Source organism: Zalophus californianus, chromosome 6, assembly GCF_009762305.2.
Source record: "Zalophus californianus isolate mZalCal1 chromosome 6, mZalCal1.pri.v2, whole genome shotgun sequence".
Taxonomy (NCBI): Eukaryota; Metazoa; Chordata; class Mammalia; order Carnivora; family Otariidae; genus Zalophus; species Zalophus californianus.
The window spans coordinates 94455644-94474925 of record NC_045600.1 but is presented as its reverse complement, the minus strand read 5'-3'; positions in this window follow the sequence as shown (position 1 = coordinate 94474925).

Sequence of the window (19282 nt, the reverse complement as noted above, 5' to 3'; positions counted from 1 at the left end):
TAGCATATAAGACCCTTCCTGATTTGCTCTTCCATATATCAATGTCTACCTACTTTCTTTTTCTTCACCCAGCAGATCCCTACTCATTTTTAACTTGCAGCTCTGGGCAGTTTCTTTCCCATCCTTCCCCTCTCCCCCAAGCTGGTTTGCATTTCTTAGTCATATTTCCAAGTCATATTCTGTTTCTTTTTATCTCCTTCCCTTTGCCTGAGTCCCTGGAGAGAATGCATCTTAGCCCCCAGTCCTTGGCGCAGAGTAGGCAGTGTTTATGGTGCAGGGGGCTGGGTGGAGTAGACGGTGGGCCAGTTATGAAGCTACCATCTCTCAGCTCGACACCCACCCTCCTCTACCCGGCTTTGTGTCCTGTGGAGTGGAAGGGTGCAAAGTTTGAACTTCTACTTTGCCAGAGACTCCTTGTTAGGTGCTCCCACGGCGGTGCTGGAGGGAGACGTCAAGGCTGCTGTGCCAGGCAGGGCAGGGGGGGGAGGGACGTGACTTGCTCCTTCCTTCCTGTGGGGTTCCCATTCTTGTCAGTGGCACCCCAGCCTCATTTCTTCGCCCCAGTGTCTGTGTTCCAGTAGCGGCAGCTGAATCCTGTTAGCTGTCAGTTTCTCCCACACTTGAAAAACCAGCAGCCCAGGATGTCTTTCAAAATCCCCAGCTTCAGCTGAGCAGGGCCCCCTCCTCAGAGGTCTGACTCTCAGCTCCATGGGGCTCCAAGCTTCTAAGCTGGAATGATTGTAGCCTCTTCCCCTTGGTTCCTTCGACCAGAGGGCTTGCCGCTGCTTTTTGCAGTTGCTACCTTTTAATATCCCAGAGTTCGTTTGCCTTTTCAATTCTTCAAAACCTAATTAACAAATCTTGATATCACATTCTCTCCGTTAAGATAGCTGGTGTGGCTTCTGTCTCTTGCCTGGAGCCTGAGTGAAGCCGCAGTGCGTCCACCCTCCGCGTAGACACCTACACCTGTTCCTGCTGGGACCTTAGATGGGATTTCTCCTCACTCCCGGCTGTGCAAATGAGTCCTGGGGTAATTAATCCCTCAAACTCTGTACTAGCTCCACAAAATCCTCCATGTATTGAATAAGCCGATGGTGTCGCTCTCTGGGCCTCAGTGGAAAGGAGGACCAGAATTCAGGAGTTTCAAACATGGCTTTTCTTCTCTGCCTGTTACTATTTTGCTCCATTTCCTACCTCAAAGGACCCATACCCATTTTGTTTTAATTCAAGTCTCCCAAGTACCCTCTACCTTTTCCCATTTGATCTGTTTCCTTCAGGGGCCCTGTGTTCCACGAAATCTTTGCAGTTTTTGAAAATTTTCTCTCATCTGTAACAAGCATCGTAGAGGGACAATAACGTATTAACTAGCATTTATTAAGCATTTATCATAAACCATAAAGGTCAGAGAGCCCCCTTTAATCCTCAAAGCAATCTTATTTTTTAGGTGAGGAAGCTGAGACACAGACAACAATCATCATTTGCTCAGGGCCGTGGACAAAACCGAGATTTGGCCCCAGTCACACTGACCTATTGCGTCCTTAATAACCATCAGAGTAACATTAACTAGGGAACATTTCAGCTGGTTTTCAAAAGATGATGGGGCTTTGGGGTCTTTAGCAGAATTGCACTGGTGTATGTGTGAATGTAGAGTACATATAAGCTCTAGATTTTTGAGGGGCATAAATATTTAGAATTTGGGAAAGAAAAAATCACCTGCCGCCTTGTAAAACCAGAGGTCAAGAGTGCGGGAAGGGAGGCACTGTCAGAGAAACAAATATATATAACTGCCCATTTCTCTTGGCAGTACCTGGATGATTGCTAGCTCCTTGGCATTAATCACCTGTCAGAAATTACCTTCCCCACACCTGACACCCCTACCTTGACAATTTTTGCCTCCTTGCTCATGAGTGATGGGGTGATGGTTAGGCGCTATCCATCATGCATTTTGATCAGACTGTCATCCCTGGGTGACTCACATCCCCTGGCTAGGACTAGGCCCCAAAGATGTCAGCCCCAAAGTGATATCTTGTGATGGTTGGGTAGATGGTTCTGGGAGCAGATTGATGGCAATCAGGTTTTGCTGTATGTCAGCGCTAGGTTGCCTGCTATGACACATGAGCCATGCGCTCATATAAAAGTACAGCGTGGAGATGATGCTGGCCTGGGCCTACCTCTTTAGCATAAGGAGGAGCCTAATTGGATAGGTGCTCAGCTGTGCCTCATCTGGGGTCAAGGAAGGGTCACAGAAGGATAGAATTCTAAACTAGTAAGAAGGCAGAGTTTCTACATTGTGTGAACAGATGACTCAGAACGCCTATTGATACCAACCTTGGAAATGCAAGAATTGAAAGTATAAGAGAAGGTTTCTAGAGCTCTGAAGACCAAAAACCCCAAAGTAGAAAGATTGGGAGAATTCAATCATGAGGATCCAAAAGTGGACTCTGCTTAAAGAAGAAATCACAGTTCGTAGTTAACATTATACTCTCTAGATACTTAATTTCATGATTCAAGGTCAGTGGAATCTTTCTCCAGTAGGGAAGCCCAAAGGCTTATTATTATTATTATTATTATTTAACCATGTCAGTGGTCCCTGATCTGTTATCAGCATTAAGTACCGTTGCTTCCTTTCTTTGTTGAAATGCTTTTTCTCCTCCTCCTCAACATGTGTTTAATGATCTGGACCCACCTAAAATTCCGTCTCCAGTCCTGAATCCTTATTGAACCATTCTTATTCAAATTTACTTTGTACTTTTGTTCTTATTATATAATTCTGTACTGTATTTTCATAGTATGCCTTCCTGGGTATGCTTTATTGGAACAGAAGTTTTTATAAACCTGTCATCTGAATGTATAGTTGTGTTCATGCCATTTCCCTCCTAGTTGATTGGGAGGTCTTTGAGATTAGGGATTTTATCTTATCCACTTAGCACTTGTATATTCTTTGGGAATGTGTATTGATTGATGATATTTATGGTTTTGTCCTCTGATAACACCTAACACAGGGCTAGGTACCCAGAAACTAAGTGAATGCTTATGGACAGGTTCAGGTAGGGACTGGTATCTTGTTTAGAATTTTGTCAGCCTTCCACAGGACACATTCTGCACCTCTTTGTAGATACACAGATGTCATTTCTATTCTCGAGGTCACAGAATCCAGCAAATTGAAAACATTTCTTGGGTCTTACTCAGTAAACTCTTTGCAGTTGAAATGGTATCTGTTTCAAATGCCACTTATAGGAGCCAATAATAATACAAGAGCTGGATCTTGACAGCAGAGAAATGTGTTAACTTTCTCAATGTGCCCTATTTACTGTAATCTTGAGTAAATTTCGCTCTTTTTCCTTTACTACCTCTACTTAAAACTCTCTCATTTGGAGAGTAATTTCTTTGGAATACTGCCCAGGTTAACAGGGAGCCGCTTTTGCTGTTTTGGCTCTTAATGTTGTCCTTAAACTGGATGCATAATCTCTTCTAACTTTTCTAATGCTTACTATCAATCTCTTGTTCATTCATTTTGTTCATCCCGCACTCATTCACTCACACGTTCTTTCAATGTTTATTACACACCAGCTGTTGCCACTGACGCTCCTAATTTTACTGTTTACTAGCTATGTGATTTTTGGCTTGCTTTGTGACTCAGCACATCCATAAAACAAGGATAATAACAGTTCTGCTTTATAGGGTTATTATGAATACTAAATAGTTTTGTGTGTGTGTGTTTATCTGAGTATGTAGCACTTAGAATAATACCTGGCACATTCTAAGGATTTGTTATTTTTATCTTCAGGGAGAATTGCACCAAATGCATTGGAAAGGAAATTCTAAGCCTCCAGAGCATTATACCCCCCTCAATCTAAAATATATGCCAACAACAGATTAATATTGCCCAAATACAACTTTTATTACACTGCTCTCCTCACAAAGCTTCTCTGACAATGAAGGGAAGAGAATATTATGGCGGAGGACTGGCTAATGTGAGAAATCCAGAGAGCTCAGCATAAACTCAGTTTCCATGGAACACTTGCTCATTCATTGATCTGCTAAACTGTCCACATCAGATAATTTACAAGTAGTTTATGTCTGTGATCATGATTCCCCTGCTGGGTTGTAGGAATAGAAAATCTGAGATGCGGAAAAATGTAAGGGGAGCAAATTTAGAATATTTTTTTAAATGAGTAGGTGTTGAGCCAGCTTCCCAAACTGAATCCTGAGGAATTCTTGCAATATTCTATAAGGAAAGAAGAGTCCTATGGTCACAAATGAGTAGGTTAGCGTTCCCTACTGTTTACACCCTATTCTGGATTTTGAATCATCTCTCACAGATTAGTGCTATAATCACTTGCTCGGACTCTGCCTTGCATTCTTTCACCTTCTAGTCCAACCCTTCTACTCTTGACAGAAGAGTCTAAGACATAGATCTGGTCACACCACTTCCTTGTTTGAAACCGTTGGTAGTTCCTCATTACCTACAGCATAGAATCCAAGTTTCTTAGCATGGTGTATACAAACCCTTTGGGCCACAAACTGTGTCTTCAACCTCCTCTCCAATCTCCCTCTTCAAACATACCCTGTATTCTCTTCACAGAGGTTTGCTTTTCCTTGATGGAATTCCACAGACTCCCATTGCCTTTGCTCATGCTATTTTCTCTGCCTGGAATGACATTTTTATGTTCTTATGTACAAATTCAGTTTATCCTCACAGCAACAGTATAAGGTATGTACTATTATTATCCCATTTAACAGTTGAAGTAAGCTGAGGTGAAGAGTTGTTAAGTAATTTGGCAAAGGTTACACAGATCATAAAGTAATTGATTTGAACCCAGGCAATCTAGCTCTAGATACCTTTAAGCCTTAGGCTTCCCTGCATTTGGGAAGTCGATGGAGAGAGACAGATAAACTACTGATCCAGTTCAAGTTAAGCACCTTTAAATATACATTCTATTCCTCCCTCCAGAAAAAAACATAAATTATTTTATTATTTTCTCTTACCACGTGCATACATATGATGTTTTATGTATACATTATGACTTCTTAGCATCCTCAATTGCAATGCCCATTTAGCTGCTTGCCCCAGAGGACCGTGGGTTCCTTATGAATAGAGATCTTTTACAAATATTCTGACATCCATCTCTATCTTAACAGCCAGGCACAACACCTTAAGATTCATGTTAGGCACTTAAATCTTTATGGAGGTGAATTAAAATGAATCTGCTTGAAGGTAATGGGAGGCCATGGTGACAGCGTGGTTATGATTTCTGCCCAACAGTTCCCAGACACACAACTGATAAAAGCAAACCCCTTGTCAAAAATGACAGTGTCTGGTAAGCTATGTGCTGCAAGCATTTCTGAACTGTAATTGTCACAGCAGGGTTTAGAAATGGAACTCGAAGTACTTTTGAGAAAGTCTACCTTAGTCAAGAACTCTTTCCTCTGAAATGGCCTTGGAAAATCAATTTGGCTTCCTGTCTGAGATTTCTTGGTCACTTCTAACACATGTAGGTGTCCTTGGAATGCAGAAGCTCTTCCACAATCCTTTCAATATCAGACTCGATCCCAGCCCCTAGATCTGGCTCCCGCTCAGTGTTACATGTCATGTGAAGAGCTCTCCAACAATCTAGAGGACATGATTCACACACACATTTGACATCTACTGAGCACCACTTATGCACCGGGCTCTGTTCTCAGGCCAAAGTTACAGAAATGGACAAGACATAGCCATTGTCCTAAAAAAAAGCTCACAGTCTTATAGAAAGCAGGCAAGGAAGTCAATATTATGGTATGTCACATTGTGGAGCCAGGTGACAGGCTACTTAGAGAACAGGAGGGGGTCTCTAACCCTCTAGGATTGAGGGGCTTTCAAAGTAGCTTAGCATTGTAGAGGATGCTTGGGTTGGGACTTTAAGGTAATAGAAGTTAGTCAGAAAAGAGGAAAGCTCAATTGCATTGATAATTCTTCCCCCACATCTCTCTTGAATGCACCTGCTATCATCCCGTTTTGGGTCTGCCAGAATAGCCTAAGTAACTGTTCCACCCACTTTCTCTATTGTCTTTAATTCATACATCACACAAAGTCAGAACAAGCTTTTCAAAACATAAATTGAGCCATGTTACAACTTTGCTTAAATCAAACCAGTAACTTCTAATTGCACTTGGAATAAAACTCCTTGCTATGAGCTATAAGACCCTGCTTGATCTGACATCTAGCTACCTCTTCATCCCTACCCCATATTATGTCCCCCACACCATACTCCAGTCCATTAGCCTTTATTCATATTTTTTAAAGATTTATTTATTTATTTGAAAGAGAGAGCAGGAGAAGGGGCAGAGGGAGAGAATAATCAAGCAGACTCCCACTGAGCCCCATGCCAGGTTCAACCCATGAGATCATGACCTGAGCCAAAACCAAGAGTTGGATGCTTAACCCACTGAGCCACCCAGGCACCCCAGCCTTTATTCAATTCTTGAACCTGAGAAAGTCTTACCTACTTAGAACTTGCATATGTTGTTTTCTCTGTCTGGAAGTCTTGGTCCCAGGTCTTCACCTGGCACACACTTGATGTCACCACCTCATCCCCCTCGTCTCTATGTCAACACTCTGTGGAGTTTTTTTCCCCTCCCAGCACCTATCACAATCTGTAATTATTTTATTTATGTTTATTTACTTATTTTTGGCAGAGGTATATTTCTTTGTTATCCCCACTCCACCATAAATTGCATGAGATATTGGATCATGTTGCCTTGCTTGCCATTTATTCTTAGCCCTTGGCACAATGTCTGGCACACAGTATGTACCCCCCCCCCAAATATTTACTGAATAAGTAAAGAAAGGCATGGGGGCTTGCAGACATAGGCCACTTAGGATCTACAATAATTAGTTGTGATACATCTGCAGTGATGGGTGGATATGTGGGTGTCAGGGCATGAGACTGAAGAGGTGGGCAAGGGTTAGGTTGTGAAGAATCTTGCATGCCATTCAGAGTGATGACAATGTCGTCCTCAAATGATGGGGACTGCTGAGGAATGGTAAAGCAGTGAGTGTCTTGACACAAAATGAAGTTTTAGTGTTTTGTCCAAGGTCACCCATGTAAGAAAATATGGACCTTGGGAACAAAGAATGCTCAGCAGTTGCCCACTCTCTTCTCTGTGTACTTCTGCAAGATTTTGAAAGAAAATGCTTTATTCTACCATTGGCCTAAACACAGCAATTACTTCCTGTTCCTTGCTAATTACTAACTATATTATTGCTTTTTTTTTTCTTCTTCCAATGAGGGACAACTTTGGGAAAAGGCAGCAAATAGGGCACTTTCTGATCTTATTTGTTAAACGGTGCAAACCTTTTTTTTTTTTTAAGTATGACCATTGTATACCATTCTTTGCCTCTATTCCCACCCAAAACATAAGAAAAAATTTATATGTAATCATTTGTCATTTTCACACTCTGGCAAATCGTTCCCATATTTTATTACCCAAAACACTAAAGTGTACTAAATACACATGATATAGTGAAGATTTTTTGTTGCTTTCCAAAACTACTCTATTGCAAAAGGACCAAGCTGGCTGTCTCCCAAGATATATTTGTACAAGGGTTGGGATAACATGCAGTATATTCTGGATTCTCCCTCTACCCAACCCCCAGTTATTCGAACAAAAATGTCCTTTTGATTAATTTGTACAAGTTTTAGCTTTACTTAGGAAAATCATCTGCTTTGAGCATTTTCTAGGAAAGCAACATGTTAAGTCTGAAAAAAAATTCACTTGGACAATATTTATCAAAAATAAATTACAAGAGAATCATATATTAATGAACTAAACTGAGTCCTGTTATGTCCTTGAAATGTATCTGGTATAATTGAGCAGTGCTATCTAAGTGCCTGCTTATTGAGACTCAGACCACAAGATAACAAATTTTCTACCACTTTTATATCTAATTCCTTGTAATTAATTTATATTTTTTTCTACCTTTTACTCCAAAATTTTTAGAAATTCTAATAGTTTTCTTTTCTATCAAATTTAAACAAATGGGGGCGCCTGGGTGGCCCAGCTGGTTAAGCATCTGCCTTCAGCTCAGGTCATGATCCCAGAGTCCAGGGATGGAGCCCACGATGGGATCCCTGCTCAGAGGGGAGTCTTCTTCTCCTTCACCCTCTGCCCCTCCCCCTGCTCATTTTCTCTCTCTCATCACTCTCTCTCTCAAATCAGTAAATAAAATCTTTTTTAAAAATTTAAACAGAAATGAATTCCAAAGTATTAAATGGAAGATTTGATTTTTACCTTTTATTAGCAACAGTTTTTATATCTGAGACACCTCTAATACCTCTTGCAACCTCACCAGAATCTAAATAGTCCCCAAGAGTACTACAAATACCCAATTCAACAACTTTTTTCCAACCTGGTCTCCAAAGCAGAGGACCTATGGTAATTGGGGACAATTTCTTTTCACGAGACCATCTGGATCTATCTGGTGGAACAGCACAACACACCTTTGCTCTTCTTGATTATCTTATCAGCTCCTCCAGTTTGATGCATGACAAAGAAAAGCTTCCTATATACAAAACTAGAGAAATGTAGGACCAAATATGGGACTCCATCAGGGCCTTTTGCATATATTTTGAGTCCAAATTCACTTTAGATTTTACGGGAGATTATATATCTGAACCTACAAGGCTACACAAAGCTTTTGCTTTTAGTGCTATGAATTTCTCAACAAGATTCGGATATTTCTGCTACAGTAAACAATTGGCTGCACTAAAATAGTTCCCACAAGGTAGCTAACTATGTTTTCACCAACATTGAGCATGCTCTTCACTCTGGAAGAAGCTGAAAGTCTACAGCATGGTCAGTGGGAGTGGGGGGTATCCAGACTTCACTTTTCACTTTCATTTTTCAAGAGCAAACCTGTTATTGTCAAGTAACTCAAATTCCACTTTGAGATGAAACTGAAATTGAGCTCTGAAAACCTCCATTGAAAAGCACCAAATTACAGTTGAATTTATGTTTAAATACCAGACTCACTAGCTTTCTGATAATTCCTTATGGGCGAAGAGAGGGAAGTGTGTGCATGGAATCTGGGATGGCCATTTAGCCCAACCCCCTTTCTCCAGTCATAACCTTATTGATTTCCCCAACATCATGGTATTTAAATGCCATAAGAAGTGTATCTTCTATTGGCAAGTTGTTACAGGCCCTACAACAAATAATAATGTTTAAATGATCTTCCTTACATTTAACCTAGTTAACAAAATTAAATATTCCAGTTATCTAAACATGATGATACAATGTTTTGTTGAATATGAATATTTAGAATGAAATTAAAAGGTATATCACAGATTTCACATCAAAGACAGTACCAGATGGCTTTGGAAGAAAGAGACGATAAGAAGCCACGGCTACCTTGAGAGAAAGAGCCATTTTGAATTCCAATAACGCATTTTGGAAAGTATGAGATGTTTTATAAATCTCCTACTATAAAGCCCTTTCTTAAGTGAATCCGACTATTTTATTGACATTGAAATATTTATTATTAAATTACTCAGTTCTCATAATCAGAAGATAGACCATTTCTTTTAAAACAATGACTGCTTTTAATCTTATTTTAAGGCCAAATTTAAGTCTAAGTCAATGAAATGGGCTTTGCTAACAGGTACATTCTGGGCTACAAAGGCAGCAGTTAAGAAATGGCTGCCTAGGTGTGTGTTACGAGAGAGGTCAGTACTGAACATTTTCTGCTGACCTCTCCATGTCCAGGCTGTGCTCTGCGCCATCCTGCTCTGTGCACTATAAGGCTGATCCATGTAGACAGCACTGACAGGTGCCCTTTTCCATGGGCTTCCAGTTAGTTCTGCCAGTAAGAGGCACTAGTAGGTGATGGAGGGTGGGAGGAAATAAGAATGAGTGAGGTCATGGTGGACTGGTGTGGTCTCTCTATCAGTGAGTCATTCTTTCTACACAGTGACCCTCAGCGGGTTTTTGAAACCATTCTTTCCTGTTGCTTTTTTCAGGGTGGTAACTGTACCCACTGCTGTTAGACCCTGGGTTCTGTACAGTTGATTTTCCTAAGCCCCCTCCTGTTTTTTGAAGCATTTCTATACTACACTCAACTCAGTTATGAAATTTGAGTATGCCATTTCTTTCTTGCTGATAAAAGGACCAGAAGAGCTCATGAACGAGCAGCACAATCACATTCTCAATCAGACTCAGTGTCCTTTTGCACAAACTGGTTTTTCTTATTATAAACTTTATGTTTCGTAAAAGTTTTAAGTTTGTGGCAAAATTGAGAGGAAGGTACAGAGATTTCCCATATACCCTTTGTTCCCACCTATGCATAGTCCCCCCCATCAACATCCCCCACCAGAGTGGTACTATGCTTTCTATGACAAGAAAAATTTTAATGAGAGAATGTCAGGGACAATGCTTTGTGGACTCAAAAACTCGGTGCAAGGGGGAGAGCAGGGACAGCTATGATGGTACTTTTATGGGTATGGTCAGGGGAGAAGTTCTCTTTTTATTTGGTGATACTGCTGACCACTACCTAGTCCAGGTCCCGGGAGATGTTTGTTTTCCTCTGACTTTACATATATACTAAAAACCTGGTAATGGGGTCAAGATTATTCCACACAATTATGGAATTTTTTTTCTGCCTTTTAAACGGCCCATTCACATGCAAGAAGAAGCCGGCTCATTGGTAAGAAGCTAATCTGGAGAAGAAGTGGTTATTTGTCTGAACTCTCATTCGTGAGCAACCACTAAAAGTAAAGCAAGAGAAACCGACCTTCTTCCATTCTTGAGCTAGAGAGATGTGTACACTAATATTCTGGTTACTCTATCAACTGAGTTTACAACCACCCAGCAGGACCATTTTAAAGACAGGCCCTCTTCGCAGGATGAGGAAGGAATGGAGAGGCATCTCCATAAGCGTGTTCAATGTTAGCACCAGTGCCATGTGCTCTCCGAATCCACCTGGACACAAACTGACAGTGCAGGGCTTTCTAGAAGACAGGAGAGAGAGTTTGTGCCAACGAGAAGCTAACTGAAAACTTCTCTGCTAACTTCTCAACCTCTTTATGAATAACAGAAGTTTTTTCTTTTCTTTTTTTTTTAATGCAAGTTTCTGAATCTGATATTTTCTATCTAACTGGGTGAAGAGATCAATGGAATCAGACTAATCCCAATTGATATTTGACAGTTTTCAAGCAACACTGAACCACATATGGAGTGCTAAAAGCATTCAGAATGATGTCTGAGTGCTGCCTAGAGTTTTGGTAGTAGCTCAGAAGACCAAAGGATGGTTTCTGCAGTCGTAGTGACAACGTGATTACCACATTACTTAGACCAGGTTTAAATAAGTTAAATGAGCTTATGTTAATTGTCTAGAAAAAAAGAAAAGTTACAGCCACAGTTCAGTTCCTTTTTATACTATCTCATCTGATTCTCTGTAGACCTTATAAGGTTGTCAGTATATGAATTACCATCCCCATTTACATATGTGTAATCTGAGTTCCAAAGGTATTAAACAGTTGCTGAAGCTCACATGGAGTCTAGAATAAATAGGTCTTCAAAAAGTTTTGTTGGAATGATTGAATGAACACATACATGAATGACTAAATGAGCAGTTAGCAGTAGGCACAGGTGGAGCTTGAGGCCAGCTTCCCTGACTCTGGGCTCCAAGTGTTCTTTGATTATACCACCATTGTTCGAATTTAAGGAATCCGTAAATCATTTGCAAGGAAGGAAACTCCATTGGAATTAAACGTTTGATAATGTTATAATGGATAGTATGGCTCTGGTATTAACTCCCTAATGTTCTTCAGTAAGAACTTGGTGAGACCATTGCACATTTTCTTTTGTCATTAATGTTTTACATTGGCTGCTTATTCTGTGCTCTTTGATTTTGCTTCATGCCATTCTGCACTTCACTTACAGCTTCCTCTTGTCATTGGCCTTTCAGAGCAATTGCAGAGAATTCTCAGCCTTCCTTTAGCAATTGTGCCTGGTTCAGATTTTAAATTGATTTTTAGCTATTCACACTCTGACTGCTGGTGTTTCTACCTCCACAATTCATGATACTAGAACAGAGGGACAGGGTCTTAAAAATACCAACTCCAGTAACCTTATTTCTGTGTTTGTCCAGTGCTACAATCCCATTTCACATCTCTGTATTTTGTGATCCACAGGTCTGTACCTGTGCTGCCCTTGGAGTGTTGGGAGTGGGGCAGGGGAGACCATACTCTGCTCTGCTAGTAGGGAACACTTGGAAAAGGTCTCAGAATAAAATAGGCCCTTCCTTGAAGCATCTGATACATGCTTCCATTTTTTATTTTTGTGGGCATCCCCTGTTGTGATATGTTTTTAGGTAAGTGATGTTGCCATTTCAGATAAAGATGAAATTTTGGGTGTCAGCTCAGAACTTCTTCAACGGCTGTGATCAGTTAGCTCTCAGTTTACCAATTTGTGTTCCACTGAGTTGAACAGTAAAAATCCTTGGTAGTTTACCTGAAAGGCCATGAAGATGACTTAAGGGCCAAAGCACACAATATTTCTTTTCTGTACTTTATCTAGACAAATAAGTGCCAATAACTCTGGATTCAGGAAAGACTGTTTATTCTTCAGAACTGACATCCCATTAAAAAGAAAATAAAGTAAGCATCAGGATTAGTCCCCTAAGCTTCCATCAACACTTTTGCCATGAATGTCTGTGTGTTTTTCCCGTCAGCTCCTGACACCCAAAATGCATTTTTCTATAGAAAATATTATGTTACTCTTTTCTCTCCCCTCTACATTTGCCAGTCTTCCCTGACCTCTCACAAAAATCAAGCCTTAGATCTTAAAAATAATAATAAAAGAGTAAGAAATGAAAGCCCTTGTGGGGTAAGAGTGATGGCAACACCCTTAGCAAAGACCTTCCCCCACTCTTAAGAACCACCCATTGCTGTTGGGAAAGAGGGAGCTGCCACAGGCAGGCTGAGCACAATGACTTTAGGGAACCAAGGTGAGATAAGAGTTAAGGGAAAAACAAAGCACTATTTCATAGTGCTAAATGAATTTTACTGGAATAGCCAGCTTCTTCCTCACTCTTACTAATCAAATCAGCCTTTGGGTTATCACTGATGGTGAAATGAAGTCAGAGAAACAAGAATGCATTTTAGTCAAGTAAATATAATGCGATGTGTCTAAGTCCTAGATTGCAGGAGAAAAGAGAATTTGGAAAACCAAAAGGCTTGCTATGGTAGGTAGAGCTCATCAGCCAGGATCTGGGAGATAGAATGGCTGTTATAGATATAGATATGGATTTCATTTGGAGATTTAATAGCAAATCACCTAAATCTGTTCTTTCCACTGAGCAAGATGAGATTGAGGACAAAGTCATTGCCCTTTGCAGGCTGCCCCTGGTGCTTCTTTTTAACTGACAGTGATTAGATAAAAATGTTTGAAATGGGAGCATTGCCATCCCCATTTCTGATCCATAGTCTTAAGGAATGGTCCTATTGGATCCCGTTGGGTGATCATAAAGAGAGAAACTGTCTTGTCTTTGACTCCAAGGAGAATTCAGAAAGGTATGGGAAGAACAGTCCTTTTGTTAAGAAAGAAGATACAAAGAAGATATGGCATGTATATGCAATGGAATATTACTCAGCCATGAAAAAAGAATGAAATCTTGCCATTTGTGACAACATGGATGGACCCAGAAAGTATTATGTTATGTGAAATAAGTCAGAGAAAAACAAATACCATATGATTTCACTTACATGTGGAGTCTAAAAAACAAAACAAATGACAAACAGACAGGAAAACAGGAACAGACTCACAAATACAGAGAACTGGTGGTTGCCAGAGTAGAGGGGGTAGGGGATGGGTGAAATAGGTGAAGGGGATTAACAGTTATAAGATAAAGAAGTCATGGAAATAAAAAGTACAGCATAGGGAATATAGTCAACAATATTATAATAAGATGATACCATGCTGTAAGGTGATAAGACAATGATTATACTTACTACGGTGAGCGCTGAGTAATGTATAGGATTTTTTAATTACTGTGTTATAGACCTGAAACTAACATGTCAAATATACTTCAGTAATAATAAAAAATTGAGAAAAAAAAAGCCAGAATACCAATTTTATCATAGCACAGGATGCTGCAAGAACAGAGGCAGGTGTTCTAAATGAACTGGCATCAAGTGATTTAAATTTATTTGTTGTTATTATTGATCATTTGTACTCCCTAATTCTTATACAGTAAACATGTGTTCCTGACATATTAAAAAAAGCAAATCTAAGTGGATATTGCCAGAGTGTGTTTATAATGCTGAAATACTAGCACCCAATAAAGGGAAATAATTCTCTATGATGATTACCACATGACGAGTCATTCTGATGTCATAAGTCATTCTTCCGTTAGAAAGAAAACTCTGAGTTTGAGATTGGCTATGTTACTTTTCAGGACTTTCACAAATACTCAGCATCTACTGTGTGGCAGGTACTTGAGTGAGTCCTGGATAGCTGATGAACATATGTAGGCACAGTCCTCGGTGAACTTATGGGGGATAAAACTTCATGCATCATTCAGTTTCCTCTCGTAACATGGAAATAATCACATCTTAGTAGGTCATTGTGAAGATTAAATAATTTAACATATGTGAATTCTCCAAGTGCAGAGAAACTATTCAATTAAATGAAGGATCTGAGAGTGTTTGAAAGCAAAGATGAGCTATTAGTTTCAGGAGACAAATATTAGCTCACTAATAATAGACATCTGGTATCAAACCCATGTATCTATGTTACTTATTATGAGTTTAAGAGAAAACACATTAACTTGTTCAAATATAAGCTGTTGAATTTAGCTCCCACTTTGATTTACCTTCCCCCAGACCTGTTGATACACAAGATCGAAATGATAGAATGCCGTTAATGCTCACTTCTTGTCACCTGAGGGGCAAACCAGTTTCTAGGGTTCCCAACCCTGCATGGCTCTGTCTCGAAGATCAGACAGGTGGCATGGAAAGATTAATAAACCATTCCATCAATGCATTCTCGTGATTTTAGCCACAGACTCCTTTTTCGTGGCACTTTCCAGAAGGCTACCACAGCCATTTCAAACATATTTTCCTCAGTCTTTACATAGAGCCATGCTAATAGCAGACCATAGCAGAATAGTAGAAATGAATCTGAAGACGAAGGCATTTAAAAAGGCAAGTCCGTGAAAGGTGGCTATGAAAAAAGGAGGTTCAGATTTCCCTGTATAGAAAGCACATTTTCATTTCCCCAAATCGCTAAGTAATTCTACCCTGGGAAACGCTCAACCATTTTTCCTTCTGAAAGTTCTTTAACCAAACAAAAAAACTAAAAAAAAAAAATCATTTTTCTTGAATTGACTCAGATAAATTCACCATCCAAACTCTCTTTCTCTACATCTCCTCTCCAGACTAAGTTCCCTGGGGGCAGAGAGTTGTTTCCCAGTACCCAGGAAACTCTGCCAGGTCCTCTGCCACCATGTGGCCTCGGGGCACAGGAGAAGCCCCTCGTGCAGAGCGAGAGCTCCCTTTCCAGGAGCCGCAGAGCCTTTCGGACCCAGCCAGGCACTGAGCCTGAGGTGTGGGAGCAGTCGGGCAGTACAGTGTGGTACAGAGAAGGTGGCCCAGGGGTTTTAGGCCAGGAGCCACCAACAGATGTAGGTGTGGTGAAAAAACTTCTGTAAATTTTTTGCAACTGCAAGGGTGCCTGGGTGGCTCAGTTGTTTAAGCGTCTGCCTTTTGGCTAAGGTCATGATCTCCAGGTCCTGGGATCCAGCCCCGAGCTGGGTTCCCTGCTCAGCGGGGTATCTGCTTCTCTCTCTCTCTCTCTCTCTCTGCCCCTTCCCCCTGCTCGTTCTCTCACTCTCAAATAAATAAATAAATAAATAAAATAAATTCTTGCAACTGCATTTTCCACAATCTGTAAAGTGGGGAGAATATTGGCCACTTCCTAGAGCTGTGAATAGGATTAAATGAGAAAACACATATGGGTAGTAAGCCTGGACAAATACTACATGATTTTTAAAATCTTAATGCTACCTGGTACCATGGACAGAATTGAGTCCCTCCCCCAGATTCAAATGCTGAAGCTCTAACCCCCAATGTGACTATATTTGGAGATCGGCTTTTAGGAGTAACTAAGGCTAAACAAGATCATAAGAGTGGGGTCCTACTCCTATAGAATTGGGAGTTATATAAAAAGAGGGAGGAAACATTTAACATAAGATGTACTCTCTTTGCAATTTTTAAGCATACAATATGGTATTGTTAACTGCAGAGACTATGCTGACAGTGGATCTCTAGTACTTATTCATCTTGTATAACTGAAACTTAGTATCTTTTGACTAACACCTCCCTATTTCCCCCTCCTCCTAGATTCTGGCAACCACCATTTTACTCTCTGCTTCTGAGTTTGACTATTTCAGTTAAGTGTTCTTATTATACAGACGTAATAATAAAAACAATAGTAATAAATAGAACAGGCGTAAACCTTCGGACATGATGAATATATTGATGGTACAGATTATGATAGTAGTTTAAGGGTTGCATACTTATTTCCAAACTGATCAAGTTGTACACATTTAGTGTGTATATGCACAGCTCAGTGGTTAAAAAAAGAAAGAAGAAGAAGAGAGAGCTCTCTATGCACAAGCACAAAGGAAAGGGCATGTGAAGACACAGCAAGAAAGTGGAAAGTGGTTATCTGCAAGCCAGGAAGAGAGCTCTCACCAGAATCTGACCATATCAGCACCCTGATCTCAGGCTTCCAGCTGCCGGAACTGTGAGAAATAAATGTCTGTTGTTTAAGCCACCTAGTCCATCTATGGTATTTCCTTCTTGTATAATCCTGCAATTACTGACTCCTCCTCAGCCTCTCTTGCCAAACATACCATCTTGAAATTCTCCTCCTTCAGCTCTTACAACTAGTATAATGCAGTGGTTAAGAGCAACTCTAGACATTTACTAGCTGTGTGACCTTGGGCAATATGTTTAACCACCCTGTGCCTCAATTTCCCCTCTTAAAAGCAGATTAATAATAGTAGCAACCTCATGGGGTTGTTGTACAGATTATTTTAGTTCATGAGCATTCAGGCCAAAGGCACATATTAGCAGATTGTCCTCCCTAGAATGTAAATCCTGTAATGGCAGCATTGTTCATCTTTTTTGTTCCCTGATGTATCTTAAGCACTTGGAATTGTGTTTGGCACATAGTCACACTCAATAAATATTTCTGGAATGATTGAATAAATGGTCCTCCCACCTTTCTGACTGGATTTCCAAACTCTATATAATTTGACCAGACTTAACTTTCCCAGCCTTATTTTGCCTCTATAACCAGCTCAGAAACATACAGCCATACTGACTGACTGGATATTTTTTTGTCTAAGTCCTATTATCTCATTTTCCTTGCTCCAGCTATTCCTTCTACATGCAACGTCTTGCCAAGTCCCAACCTACCTCGGCCTTCTAAGTCTTACCCATCTTCAAGACCATCTCATACTACACTCATATCAGTAAATGTTTATTAGATTTGATAGACCATCCAAACTTCTAGAAGATTCTTCAGCTCCCCTTTATATACTCAGTCTCATACAAAAGTGAATATGCAACCCCTCCACTCCCTGCTACACACACACACAGACACAGTCACAAACACACCATCCCAAAGGCTCCTTGCAAGATAGGAACTGGGATTCTCAAGATCTTACTTCCTCAAAAAAAAAAAAAAAAAAAAAAAAGATCTTACTTCCTCAGATCCTAGGAGCCCTCTCTGCTCTCAAATGGAAACATCTTATAAGCTTGATTTGAATTTCTTGAGCACCTCCTCACAACTTTTCCCCGGGAGGACTACCTTACCAAGAGAATAGAAATATCTAGACAGGGTTACTATACAGTAGAATTCACTGCATCAATTTGGAGAGGACTTTTCCAATACATTTTGAAATGACCTTAGGAGAGACCCAGAGTGTTACACGGTTAGAACTGATTCTCCACGCCTTGGAGGCAATGCTCACAGATGAAGAGGATGCTCCCAACACCCTCCCCCTTTTTTCTGCACTCCTCTGCACAAACAAGTTCATGACTGCCTACTGCTTTCCTGGAAAATGAATAGGGCCCTTTCTATCCCCAAAGTCATCAGAGATTATATCAGAATTTAATGAGGAAGGGGCAAGAGGACAGAGAACAAAACAGACGTATCTGAAAGGCTCTGGTTACCGCAGTAGCTTGGTCTCCACAGAATTTGGGTGGAAAGCCCTATGACAAGTTTGATATATTTTTATCTTCATCTCTTCCCTGATTCTTCTGTTCCCTATTTCCATCCGTGAGATGCACCACCCCCCACCCTGCCCTGTTAAAGTAGGTTTGTTTGATCAAATCCTGAACCTGTTTACACAAACAGAAGTTGGAGGTTAAGCATAGCTGTTTGTTCTTCTGGGGAGACCAGATGCTCTTCCCTGCCAGTGCTCCTCAAGGACAGCAATGATGTCATCTCAGTTCTTAGGGCCTTTTTAGCTCTGCTCAGCTGTGAATGGATGCCTCCTGGGGGCACAATTCCCACCTACTGCTGTTAAACATACCTTTTTGCCATGGCAAATGGATTGGAGCACAGCCTCATAATGTCCAGAGACCTGAGGCTGTGGCTACAAAGTCACCCCAATACCCTCTCCAGGTCTGCCTCTGCTTTGCCCTTTTACTTCTGAACTAATTATTGCCTTGCCTAGGAATTTGGTGAGTATCCTAATTAAAGCATCTAAACTTATTTTTCCTGCCCAAATATTCATACCAACATTCCATTGACTCCGGAGAAGGCAGACGTCACACATAATTAGAAGCATTACGATGATGTCAAACTACATTGATCTCATGTGTTCTAGTGTACAGAGCACTTTCACACCTATTACTGCAGATTATACTCATAATAACCAACCCCATGAGGAAAGCCCGGAGACTATAATTAGCCCTTTTACAAATAAAGATTCTTAGACAGGTTGGCTAAGTGATTTTGGCTTATAAATGGCAGAAGCAAATCCTCTGTTGAATAATTGGAGGGAAGGATCTGTTAGTAGGGGAGTAGGGAAATGTAAATAGGCCCCACAGAAGAAGTATATGGGGTGTCAGACAAAAAAACAGGATCTGATTTACCTTGTAAGTATCAGACTGATTTTTTTGGCTAATAAATTTTAATAACCTCACCTTTATCTTTATAACTAGACAGGGATACTTCGTAAGAACAACACTCACTTAAAAGTATTTTTCCATGAAAAATAGACACAGAT